Source organism: Anser anser, assembly GCF_964211835.1.
Source record: "Anser anser genome assembly, chromosome: 2".
In the NCBI taxonomy this organism is placed as follows: domain Eukaryota; kingdom Metazoa; phylum Chordata; class Aves; order Anseriformes; family Anatidae; genus Anser; species Anser anser.
Genome location: NC_139721.1, coordinates 118446166 through 118459975, shown reverse-complemented (window position 1 = coordinate 118459975; position 13810 = coordinate 118446166). Strand labels below are relative to the sequence as shown.

General features: G+C 38.7%; 1 protein-coding gene across 1 annotated transcript in view; it reads right to left on the bottom strand.

The window, feature by feature from the left end:
• SNRK (SNF related kinase) overlaps positions 1-13810 on the bottom strand; it is a 43989-nt gene that overhangs the window by 12750 nt on the left and 17429 nt on the right. The window lies entirely within an intron of this gene.

The following is a 13810-nucleotide window of genomic DNA, read 5'->3' as shown; positions in this document are numbered from 1 at the left end:
TTAGAAATCCATCAAGTCTAACAAAATTAACAGTGATCCCCACTAGACTCTGGGAGTCTTCTTTTTTCCTTCTAATTCCTGCTTTTCTAAAACAAAAAACATTTAACAGCTTCCTTGGTCCCCACTGAAATGACATACCAAGGATGAAAAAGAAGCACTGCTGGGCATGAAGCAAGTTTGTTTCTACTTACTGTAAAAGCTAACATTTAATTCAAATCTTTATTAAAAGTTTGCTTAGAAGAAAATATTTCAGAAGTCTCTCTGCATTCAATACAGGAAGCTTAGATGTTGTTGCCTAAAATTTCATTAAAAAAATCAAATCAAATCTATACTATATTTACCATGCTCTTAAATTTCAGATACAACCCCATGCTACGGAAATTTCAGCAGCAACTTTGAGTCTTATAGCCTAGCACTTCATAGATCTGTACATGTGAAACCAAACAGCTGAAGAAAGATAAATAAAAAGGCAGAAACCTCCTGAGGGAAGGGCGGTGGCGGCTGGCAGTGGTCGCAGGAAGCAGAGCACACCAGCTCTGTCCTGCAGCTAGCTGAAGGGCGAACGGCACTGCTGGCCACCCAACTGCATCTTGCTTTCTGGGGCCTGCTCAAAATACTTGACGTGCATTTAAAGCCGAAGGATGGCTACGGCTTTATTTAACAACATAAATCACACACATGCATCCACACAACAATTACTCATTTTGCTAGTTACGACCCATGCTTCCTATGGTTTAGCTGAGAGAGAAACAGGAACACTACTGGGTAATTTCCTTCAGAGCTCTGATTTGTACTAAGCGTACACTACTAACTCAAACAGTTACTCGATTTCTGTTTTAGGACCTCAGTCCTCTATGTACTGAGCACTTTGAGGCCAGGAGGCTACCAAACCATGTAGGCCTGCAAATTCAACATGACTATTCACGCTTAAAAATCACAAAGTGCTTTAATACTTTAATAGCCTGGTGCCAGAAAGCGGAATGCTTTGGAATGCTAGGATTAAAAAAAAAAAAAAAGCCTCACAAGACAGAGAGGCAATTTTACCTCAAGGTACCCCTTTGCTTTTGTAGAAGTGCTTACATCTTTCTCCTGCTGTGTAGTTTGAAAGCAGCCAAAAAGTTTTGGTGCATTATCTCTCACCATGTAACAGATAACAAAACCTAGAACACACAAATTTGTGCATTTCTATAAACAGTCATCTTTTGTACATCAACGCCCTTCCTAGATTTTTATCTTTCTCTGAGAAACCTATGTTGTGGTACAGCCTACCCCATATTCCAGCATTCTGTTCGATATTCCCCCCACACCAAAACACTTCATGTTGCCTTTCTGCAGGAAGTATTTTAGGAGAGTCCACAGAGCATTCGTAATTACAGACAAATTATGTTTGCTATAATAAAAGTACGTTGGCTAAATTTAAGCCGAGAGAAAAATACTGGGGAGGGAAGCGAAATAATTAAAGCATAAATTGAAAGTCAGCGTATAAAGAGTTCAAACAGAAGGAAGAACGGAATAGTCAAAGAAATCAGCTTAAAATATCACAAGTCCCAAGAAAAGGACAAGAATTGCAGTAAAACAACGAGATTTCCATGAAATCGCCACATACAGGAAACTCTAGCAGACCCTGAAGTGTTTCAGCCTCACGGAGGAAGTACTGAACATCCCCGCGCGTGTTCCTTTAGCTGGCAGCATCCATTCAGTGTTCTGGTTTGCACACAGAACAGTGACACAGCGTACTACACACCAGCTGTGTGGTTGGCTTTTCTTGGATATACACACACTTGGAGATTTCACTTCGGAAGGATCTGTGATGACAGATACTGCTTAAATAACTTTGGGAGAACTACAACATGTATGTACAGTTACTTTGTAAAGAAACAAAACTTTGCAGAAGCAGAATCCAGCTCATCCTCTATATGAAAAGAAGCAACTGTAGTTTGCCCTAATGCAACATACAGTTAGCTATCAAACTACTATTTGCTTTGACAAATAAAAATAGTTACGGATTGTGCGGCACACAACTGAGAATCCTGCATATTTTTCTTTCATTAGTTGCTGTATTTTGCACTTCATATCCATAGGTCTTTCCAGAGAAGACAACCTGCTAATGGTGAGATGAAACATCTTACTATTTTTCATACCACTGCATGAAAATTACAGCTTCATCATAGTGAAATATCAATCCTGCGAAGAACTGCTGCGTTTCATTGCATCATGCATTTTGTGTTACTAAAAAGCCATCGTGTATGCAGAAAAACATTTTGTTAGAAACTAAAAACGTGCTTAAGACCTTTTGTTTTATCTGGTCATACAATCCAAGTATTTTATGCTCCCACTGAAGAGTACTAGGTTAGCAACCGCCTCTTATTCTCACATACTACAGGCAAATTCACTATTAGACTTTTTCCTAACAAAAGTGTATTTTGTTAGCCCGAGAGCATAGCAGACATTTTTCTGATGCGGCCAAGAAGTAGTACCGTGCAGAACCAATTACATGGGTTTTATTTACACCCTATTTTTACAGCTGTGCCTGAAGGTCTTCAGCCTCATTGCATCTACACTCATGGCTACTAAAATGACTCTGCTCAGGGTGTCACAGAGTTTAGAAGTCTAAGCAGACCTGAAGTATACTAATAATTAGCAAGTGAAATTGCAATGAAACAACGTGCCTAAGTCAGTCTAATCTACATGTGAAAACTGAAGAAAAAAAATCACTGGAAGACTTAACATGTTCCCTCCTTATTTTAGTGCAGACTGTATGAAGTCACAACAGATGTCATCTTGGAGTCATCTTCACAAGCCCTCCAGAATCACATTATGGCAAGTCTCTCCTCATATATGGACGCTGAGCTAAGTGCTTGGACGGCTGCAGGTATATAAAGAGGACACATTCAAGACGTCTGTCCTGTCCCCTCATGTGGAGTCTCTCAAATCAAGGGACATCCTGACCTATTCTCTGTACCAGTGTAACTCGACCCAATCACTTGTTTGAAGCTTCACGTGCAACTAAGCCAAACCAAACCAAATAAGCCATATGACGAACAAGGCAACATCTTTAACGAGGTTCTCTTTCTGGTGAACTGCAAGTTGTCACCTTGTTAGAGATGCAATGGGAAGTACACAGCAGCTGTCATCCTACATAGAAATGAGGTGAGACTAGCCTACAGATCCTGAGTAAGAGGGTTGCAGAAATTTATTTGATACTCTTTTCTGAGTGGTAGTAGTAGTAGTGCTGTGTCCAGCTGTGGGCTCCCTAGTACGATGAAGGGGCTGGAGCACCTCTCCTAGGAGGAGAGGCTGGGACTGCTCAGGCTGGAGAAGAGGAGGCTCAGTGGAATTTTGTCAGTGTCTTTAAGTACCTGAAGGAGGGTACAAAGAAGACAGAGCCAGGCTCTTTTCAGTGGTGCCCAGTGACAGGACAAAAGGCAATTGACACAAACTGAAACAGGAGGTTCTGCATGAACACCAAGAAGCACTTTTTTCTTTTTTTAACTGGGAAGGACTGCCAAGCACTGGCACAGGTTGCCCAGGTAGGCTGGGGGATCTGCCTCCTTAGAGATGTTCTCAGAAGCCACCTGGACATAGTCATGGGCAAAAAGCTGTAGGTATCCCTGCCTGAGCAGGGGGGTTGGACCAGGCAGCCTACAGTGGTCCCTTCGAACGTGAGCTACCCTGAGATTCTGTGATTTCCAAGAGGCCTTTTGTAATGTATAGGTTCAGGCCCAAAGTACCTCACTGCAGTATTCAGCATCAACAGGAAAACGGAGCTTCTTTTTGCCCATCAGAACCAGCACATTTGCAGGTGTTTGAGAAAACGGAAGGGTGAGGCAGCACAGGAAGCACCAAAATAGCATCAATAATACGAATGCACAACTTGAATGCACCATTTAAACCAGCGCGGGGTAATTTTACTCAGCTATAAAAATCACAATTATTTTTCACTTCTCACACCAAACAGTGTAAAAAGGATGGCTCTAAGTGTAAAGGAAGTGGTTAAAAAAACTGAAAGGAAACATTAAGCAAGTTTTCAAAGTAAATTGACTAAAAACACAGAAAACCTGCAAGAACAATGGAAAAACAGAACTGGTTTGTAAGAACTGCATTGTTCACTGGTATTTCCATCACAATTATTCAGACAGCTACATGCAATCTTAAACAAGGATGTTGGTTTGCAAATTTCCAGCATCGAAATCCAAGGTTTAGATGCTGAAACCTTCAGAGCATATATTCCAAAATAGGAGGTAATACATATAATTTTGAAAGACTTAACAGACCAACAATTAAATGACTAGACAGTACATATAAGAAATGTTAATGTTTATACCTGATTTATTAGTCTTAAGTCATTCTATACATGTAAAAAAAATCAATTGTGTATCTGTGCTTTCCACTTTCCTCCACTGGAGATCCATAAATGTGTATTTTTCAAACAACTTCAGAAAATATACAGCAAAAAAGTTTGGAGAAAAAAGAAAGCACATTCTTCCAATAAGGACATGGGGTTTTGTTCTCCCTTTAATATAATACTACATTTTGAAAAACTCATGGTTTCCAGAATAGCACCATTTGGCTAAGACAGAGGCAAAATTCAAGGTCTTGAAGAATAGCTGTCTTTGAGACATTAGTAAGAGTTGAATCTGAGATTATTTTTTTTATGGCACTTAATTACACAATTTTAGTATTTCCCCAAACAATATACAAAGTCACACAGGAATGCTCTTTACCATACTGTTTTTTTGCTGCTGCAATCGGAGCTGCTCTATTATTCATTTCTATTAATTACGAGAGAAGCGTGTTCTCTGGATCCCAAGGAACCTACAGAAGATGGAAGCTGCTTGAACGGAACTGATCAAGTGCTATCATCAACAGTTAGTTACTACATGCTGTCCGTTCTTGTGCTGGTACCCTGCCATTGTGAATTTCTGCTTACATAGTAGGTAGAGCAAAAGAAGAATAGCTCATTCTGCTGGGGAGACCACTTTCACCAGCAGAACAGGCAACCTTGATCTTTTATTTCTACATCCCAAAAAGTGCTCTTGCACTGCTACAGAGGGAAAAAACAGTATCAAAGTGAAAGCGTCGGTCAAGACCTACTGCTCTGATTTTGTCAAAAGCATCAACTTTGCCAAGACAGTTGTGCATACAGATCAGAAAGATGTTGGGGCAGCAGCAAATTAAGAGCCAGACATCTCATCAAAGCAAGGTTTCCAGAAAGAATATGTGTTATTAGACCCAATAACAACTGGGGAAAGAAGAATAATAACTCAAAGTTTTTAGGTATAGAAGCTTTTCTTTAGATCTCCACACACTTTCAAAAACATACTTCAAGGGTGGCCTTCACTTAAAGCAGAAAAATGTTCTGAACTTTATATAACTTGGCTCAACTCAGAGGAAAAATCCCAGCTAAGACAGGTTACTGTTTGCACATTATTACAAGCTGCAGAAATACATTTAAAAGCAGAGAAGAAAACACATCTCCAGGTAGAATGGCACTAGTTCACCAAGGGGTTGCACAAGCAGAGACAAAAAAAAAACAAAGGAGAGGACAGAACTGCACAAGAAGGATCTGCATGTAGAGCAACACTATTTTTGAGACCTGCTACATGAGTTATACCAGTAAAATAAAATCCACCTTCAGTTCAATGTAAATATAGTTTTATATGTAGTATGCACAGTAAAGAACTCTGCAGAGATTTGTCTCTCCTCCACCTTCGCGCCCCTGGTGCATCATTTTAAGATATGTTAGCTGTGGTACTATCTTAGTGCTCCGAAAATCAGATTTTGGACAGAACTTTTAGATATTGCAATAAGTTTACTAATGGGTAACTTAACTCGATAATGGAGCAGGGTTTTTTTTTTTTGTAAGCACAACTCCTTGGCTTTGGCTAAGTCAACAACATTTGTAGCTCATATTCCTTTATCATCCCAAAGGTCATCTAATTTATTCTCTCCAAAAATGAATGCAAAAATAGAATTTATGCCTGAGGTGTTGCATGCATTTAGCATATTTCTGCGTAAAATTTCAAGTGAGGGTGCTGAAGGAAGACACATGACTCCTGTGCACTGCAGTTGCTAAAATCAGGGTCTCTTTCAAAAGCACAGTGAAGATCTTCAGATGTGATTTAGCCTATAAAAATCAGGCACTAGTAACTTGAAATCACCATTGCTATGTCCTGAACGAAAAGACAGATTGGACTTTAAAAGCATTAGCTAGCTAACTGCACTGGAGGATATTTTATTGTTTTGAAAGCCGTTAAATAATGTTGATCAGGAAGGGGCTGTTGAAGCAGGATTCCCAGAACCATGACAACCAGGGCTGTGTACACGCAACTTCCTTACATAACATGAAGTCACTGCCATGGAAACCAAACCACGTCACCGGCTGCCTGTGCTACGCCTGTCCTCAACGCCGGGCAGGCAGACATCTGTTATGTCCGAGCTTGTACGCGGCACGAAGGATAGCCACGCTCATCTGCTTAACCACCGAGCTGGGCTTCACCACTTCAGACATTTAGTGCCTTCTGAAGTTCGTGGTTTAACCTTAAAATCAGCACTACGGATTTCAGAAAGTTACAGTTTACAGAGGATCCTTACAGCTTCAGTCAGATGCTTGTCACATTTTATATATGCTTTGTGAACCTGTGATCATCAGAAGCTAAAAATCCATGCTCCTTTTGGAACGGGCATATTTGCATTTAGCTACGTAAATCGAGTCCATTTAATAAAGTTGTTTATTTCAGACCTGTAGTGGAACAAGTATTTTTTCCAGTTTCCACAGCACACATTGTTCAGTTGCTAAAACAGACCTTTCTACAGAAAGGCTGCTTCTTCTGAAATATGGAATACGGAACGATTTAGTTGGCTTTACTGTAAACACTCCAGTGACAGCTGAACATCATAGTTGTCTTCTGTGAGAAGCCACTTCATTCAATAAACAAAGAAACTCAAAAATCAGCGTTTATGGAGATGATACGAATGCTTACATGTTTATTTTACCACTGCAAAGGTATCTACAGACTGTGGATAAATGAAGGCTGGAAATGGGCCCAAGTGCCAGTATCAGGGACAATTCCTGGTGACATTAATGTCCCCACCACTGCTGCTACAACCTCGTCAGAGGAGATTTGTGGGAGAAAGCCCAATCCGGGGAGACCTGCTGAAGATAAGCCTTGAATGCCAATAACTCGAGGCTCTTTCAGTATCAAGTTTCTTTTCTGTGCAGAGCTAAGTGTGAAAATCTAATGTAAAAACCACACACATCATCGCACTCTAGGCATCTTCAGGGTTAGACAGCAACTGGGCAATTTCTGAAGTGTGTTGTTCTCAATGTAGACACAAACCCTCATCCTGAACTACTTTATTTGGATTGGAATTTAGGAATGGAACTTCCAGTGGGCTCAGGAATAGGTCTAGACTAATAACTCACAAGGATAACAGTGGTAACCGTGCTTGCTACAAACTGAAATTTAATATTCTCACGGCATAGGCTATGGAAAACAGAATGGAAACTCACATTTGTAACAACTTCACATTATTGTCTGAAAAGCCAAAACATAGCTTAAGAGTAAAAATACACAACAAACACTGCAGATAGATTTTTATATGCTTAGTGATAAAAACTTATATACTATAATAAAGGGTAAAGCTTGGTATCATAATGCTAACTGGTTGAATGGTGCCTTTTACATTGGTGATATATTTGCGCTTCAAAAGAATAAGAAAAGTATTTCCAGCCTATGATAAAAAGCTTAGAAGATTTGCAACACATGCACAAAAAGTCAGCAGGAAAACACTACAGAATAATCCTGTGTTAGCAATATCAACATTTCTGTGCACCACAACTACTTTTACACTATTATATGCACAGGCAAATCTGGAAGATGATCAGACTGGACAAAATACAAATTTGAAGAGTATGGCTAAGGAAGAAAGATTACATTTTTGGGGGATATTCAATTTTTAGTGTTTGAAGTATTCTCCCGTTCTTTAACTTTTCATGAAAAAGACTGAATAAGCTCGCATACTGACCTCTCCAGCTTCCAGAGATGCAACTGTCTGTGGCATCATCACAGCATTCAGCTATGTTTTTTTTTTTTATGTCTTTGTAAAATGGATTTCTCCCTTGCAAAAGACTGAGGCAGAGATCATCTGCAATCAATGTCAACATTTCCAAAATTTACAGGCAGAACTGTGTACTCCCTCTGTCTGAAAGCACTACAAATCCAATTAGAACTATTAGAGCACAGAGCAGACGAGAATCAAGAGAAATCTTTTCCTTCCCCTATCCCTCAAAAAAAAAAAAGAGCATAAATACCAAATTGCATTTAGCAAATTATTTTCATAATTAGCTCATCTGTCTGATGAAACAGTCTGTTCTATATGTTATTTTATTTGACTAAGACATAATCATCAGTAACTGGTCTTATCTTTGGAAATGATTTCTAGTTTCATTCAGTTTGGCAACTGTTGCTTATTTTTTCCCCTCAAAATAATCGCCTGCGTTTTGCTGGTTGCATGAAACTATTGAAGACAAACTGTTGATGTTCTTCATTAACAAACCAAAGAAACCCACACTACCAGTAAAAGGTTTTACTGAACACACGTCACTGCCTTTACTCCAAAATAGCCTTTTTTTTTTTTTTTACCGATTCATCAGTTCTGCATTTAGAAATGCATCCTCTCTTTTGGTTTCTGTTGCTTAGCCACATTTCAGAAGTTACTGAATCTACAGTAAAAAAAAATTAAAAGTAAAATCTGCTTGAACTTTCTAACACTACCACTCCAGAAGAAAGTTAGCCAGGATAAAAAAACCAAGTATAAATAGTTGTCATTATTAACAAATTAATTATTAACAAATTATTATTAATTATTAATATAAATAGTTATATTGAAGTCTATATAGCACACAGAACTTATATACACATTTCACTATGATGCTTTAGTACTTATACACTAAAAAACAAAGACAATTCACCTATGATATCTAAGATATTCTTCGTATTTTCTGATCAACTGTATCATCTTTTCCTCAAGGTTTTAGCTGTACATTGCATAATTTATGCTTTACTTACAAAAATGAACATCTTAGTACAGCTCTACACATGAATGATTAAACAAGCAAAACTTGAGCATCTGGTTTGTAACTCAGTAGTACAGCACTGATTTAGGTCCCACCAGATCCGTGCTGCCAAATTAGTCAGTCATGGGCTGAACGTAAGTAATCTGAACCTTTGTTTGCAAGATACATGAAATGAAGCTTCCAATCTTGTGGAGATAGTATTTATCATAATGAATTCTTTCTTCACAACAGCAGTTTGAAATTTTGTGAAAACAGTTCTCCTGTGAACACAGGGAGATGACTAAGAAGCATCTCTTTACTCAAGCTGCAGTTTAGCCGAGGTTAGTATCCGAAGTCTATCTTGACAGCTTCTCCATACTTTCACTTGGGTAAGTTATTCTTTGCTTCACCCAGCAATTTATTTGTGAACGCATTAAAACATGTACATTAGTAATCCAGAATGGAACACAAATTCTATTTCATAAATATTAGACAGCATACATTTACTTTAAATCACATATATTTACTGAGAAGTTATCATAACCACAGACTTGCACCCTTTATTATAGCTCTGTCACATCGTAACTTCACTTCTGAATACAAGGCTCCTCTACCTGCAGCATAACCCTCTGAATTATTTGAGGCACTAAAGCCATTTTCTTGTCAATAAAACAATTAGACTGAGGAAAAAAAAGCAGAAACCAAGTTAGCGTATCACCTAAAAATTGGACTCCCCTTTCATTAAAAATAAAGGTTACTAGCTGCATGCTGGCATGGAACAAAAATATATTCTTTGTTAACATGACATGAGTTTCCTAAAGATTTAAGCTTTCTAAACGCACGCTACAACCAATTCTCTGAATTTGCTCCTTCTGAGAACTACAAAAAGCTCATTTCTGCTCATTTTTCAAATTTGACTCATTTCTTCAGCAGTGCAGCATGAGGAGCACAGCACAGCAGGGAGAAGGTAGAGCAGCCCTGGCCACTAGCACAAGAAAAGCACAGAGGAAGAGAGAGCAGCATTGAAACACACACGGTACTCGCATCAAGTCCTGTTTTGCTCCAAAAAGCATTTCAGCCTGAACAGTTAGAGCATGTTATTTTCCTAAAAAAAAAAAAGCAAAGGCAATACTGCTTGATGAATGACCCTCATTTTCAGTCAAATGAGTTTCTCTTGCCTGGAATGGGAAGATAAATGAGCTAGGATGAGCTGATCTAACCTAAACTTGCTTCACGCTAAAAAGGGGCAGGTCCTATCACCTTCCCCCAGAACTCTGGCGCGAGCTGCACGCTCCCATCGCTTCCTTTGCACCAGCTCTTCCACTCAGAACACTAACTGAACAAACAGCTCCTATCGCTAACCTGGCAGAAGTTTAGCCTGCAGAAAAACGTAGAGTCTTCTGTCGAATTAGCTAACCAAATCAGCTCATCAAATGGTCAGCAACGCAACAGAGCGCTGCACATGAGGAGGGGCAGCTCTGCACTGATGCAGGCAAAACCAAAGGGGAAGCCCTCCTATGCTGGAAGCAGCTACATACTACGGTATTTTAGCTTTCTGCACCCTCAAACCTTCAAGCTCACTGTATATTGTATCCAACTACCAAAAACACATTGCAGCGTAACATTAAAAAGGGGGGTTTCAAAACAAAACAATCAGTTGAAAGGAGCTTTTGCTGCTTATTTCTGTCAAGTTTGGCTATGATCCCATTTTGAACATACTAAAATTCCAAAAAGCTGTCAAGCATGTGAAGTGATTCAATACCATACAGTTTATGAACATTAATACTTTTTTCCCCCTTGTGTCAAGTCTGTCAAATCTTATATTCAGCATTTTTATAGGGTAAGAGGTCACTGTACACAGCCACTGGGCATTATGCCTACATCAGCCATTCAGTTTGTGAGTAAAGTGCTATATACATGCAGAAACACCAAAACTAGCTCCATGCAGTCCAGATAAGGTCATCAGGACTAATTAGCAATGCTCAAGTACTGGGTAAACCTGGCTGGAGCTTTGAAACACCAAAAACACACTCCAGCAGCACTACAAGCAAATAAAAAGCCCCTGCAAATCCCTGATGATAGAAAGGAAAAAAAAAAAAAGCGAGATCCTTCCAACAGTAACAAAATGGGTCTAAATGCAGCATCATCCACCTCAGGAAAGGTGTGTATGACAAGTCCTCGATTTCCCTTAACAGAAAATGTATGAAATGTATGACTAGATAATGAATACATACATACATTGTCTTAGCACATTGTGAGAATATACTCATCAGGCCTGAGCTGTGCAAGAGCCAGCATCAAACACTAAAGCACTGAATCTCTTACCAGTGGTTGGCCCCTGCAACTTGAAAGAAGGCGGCAAGTCAGATTTGGACTACAGCGTCAAATAGCACTGAGTTAGAGTAACTACAGTGTTGTTAGTCACGTTTTTTTATTAAGAACTTTTCCCCCCATCCTCTTCGCACTGCTGTGAGGACAGGACAGCCTGCAGCACCGTAGGTACCATCATCAATTATTCAGTGTTATTTGTGTACTGCAGCACCATTTCAGAGGCCTGTGCTCAACTATGCTAAATAAACAGTCCCAATCCTACCATCTGAATTTGCACATTTCTCATCCCCAGAAGGCTGAATTTACTCTGCAAATGTTTCCATGCATCTACGAAATGAATACCTGACTACAACAAAATACTGCCAGAAGCCTCAGTGCCTTCCAGAATTACTGTAGCCTACACAGCACTTACCATTTGTAGAGAGTCCAGGCAGTTTAAGCAGATTTCGCTCTGCTCTGAAAGAACCAACTAAACTCAAAAGCTAATTAAACTGCCACACAGAAAAGAGCCGATTTCTAGTTATTTAATGATCCAATCTTTGCTGATGCTGGTAGAGAAATGAAGTAAGAGCATTACCAGAAGCGCGCCCTATTCTTCCTCATCTGTAGCTACTTTTCAACACTGCTGGGGTTTGCTGGATTACACCACTGCCCTAGACAGAACGGCAGCCTGATCTAAAGTAATACGTCTATTTGATTTATCAGATTAACTTTAGGTGCAACACGAGTCCTCTCACTTTTCTCTGACTAGAACAAATTTTAACTAAGTGTGAAAACAACATGGGAAACTACAAGCAACAGAACTTCTCATTATCTAACTGAGCTTTTTGGAAAGCCCTGAGAACATATGATCATTACCTAATACTCTTCTTGCATCACTTTAACTGCAGCCTTAAACACAAAAGGAAATGACAGACCTAAATTACCTAGGCTCTTTTTCAAGTGTGAAAGCTTTTAAGTAGCTTCACAAAGGGGAGATTAATCTCTAAACTAGCTGAAACAGTTACTTTTCATAAAGCAAGCTTCACCATAATATTAAGCGTATAGCTTAATAAAAGGCTTGCCCTAAATATTTCAGCTCTGTGTAGCAACAAAGTGTAAACAGTTTTTTTATAGTCATTCTAATATTATCCAAGAGACATGAGAAAAGCCATTTTTGTCACAAAGTCTCTCGCAAAAACCTACATCTTGACTATTTTTTCTTGATACGTTTTTTAATATGACAATTTTAGATAAATGCAAGTTTTGTTTCCATTCATGATAATCATTAAAAAAAACCATGCTCTGCTTATACTCTGTTCATCTTAGTTTTTTTTTTTTTATTATTACTTTGGCATTTTAGTAAATTGAGTTGGTTATCAAGCGTCCAGATGCTTACAAAGAGGCAGGATCGTTCAGTCACAGTGGAGAAAGCATGACCTCCTTTCTCATCAGCAGCTAGTTTTAGATTGGTCCAGCTATAATGTAATTTCATTCTAACTGGCAAAATCTTTGCTATTGTCAGTCATTATTCTTGAAATATTAATAGCCCAACAGCTGAATGAGTTCACAGCACTTTGACACTATTTCAAGCTATGCATACACACCTTGCAAACTACTAGCTCAATAATTTGTAACTGATCTAACTTCTTTTTAAAATGTCTAGTTCTGAATTTAAATATACTTGTAGTCCTCTAGCAATGACCTCATCTTAGCATTAATCTTTAAAGGTTAAAATAAAAGCTTGCACAAATTCATTTCTCAGTTGCATGACTAGTAATAAATTCCCCAAACATGTATTCTTGTAAGATTCTCCAACTACAACTCTATTTGAGGGAGAAGAGGAGGGGGTTAAAATTTGTTTTTATTTTTTCCACGTTTGCATTAAAAATATGCAAATAAGTCATATTTAGAAACCTTATATGGTGTATCTTACCTTGTCACCCACACTTCGAGGGGAATATTCAGACTGTTCAAGGTCATTATCTTACTGGCAAATCAGAGTGAAAATATGAACTATCAAAGTTTATTGTAAATACTACCTTGACAACCCTTTCGTAGTGCGTTACAAAGTGGTGAAAACTGCCACTAAATAAGTTAGAACAGAAGTACTGAAATCTGCTGACAAGGATATTTTAGTATCTAGTAACTGGGACTGTACACTGAGGAACAAACAAAAACTGCCCAATGCTATGTATTTAAATATTCTGGGAATTAGAGCTTAACTAGCATTACTAAACATAAGCTAGAAGAAATATGTTTTCAGTTAACTTCTACTGTTTACATCAATCCACCATCTATAAGACAGACTGCTAGGTAGATCCACCTCTATCAACTGATTGAAATCATTTTCTTCTAGTACTATGACTTAGAAGTTTACCTATCTAATTGCTTACAGATCCCTCTAAGAAACATTTTGTGTGATGTCACCATTCTTGCACT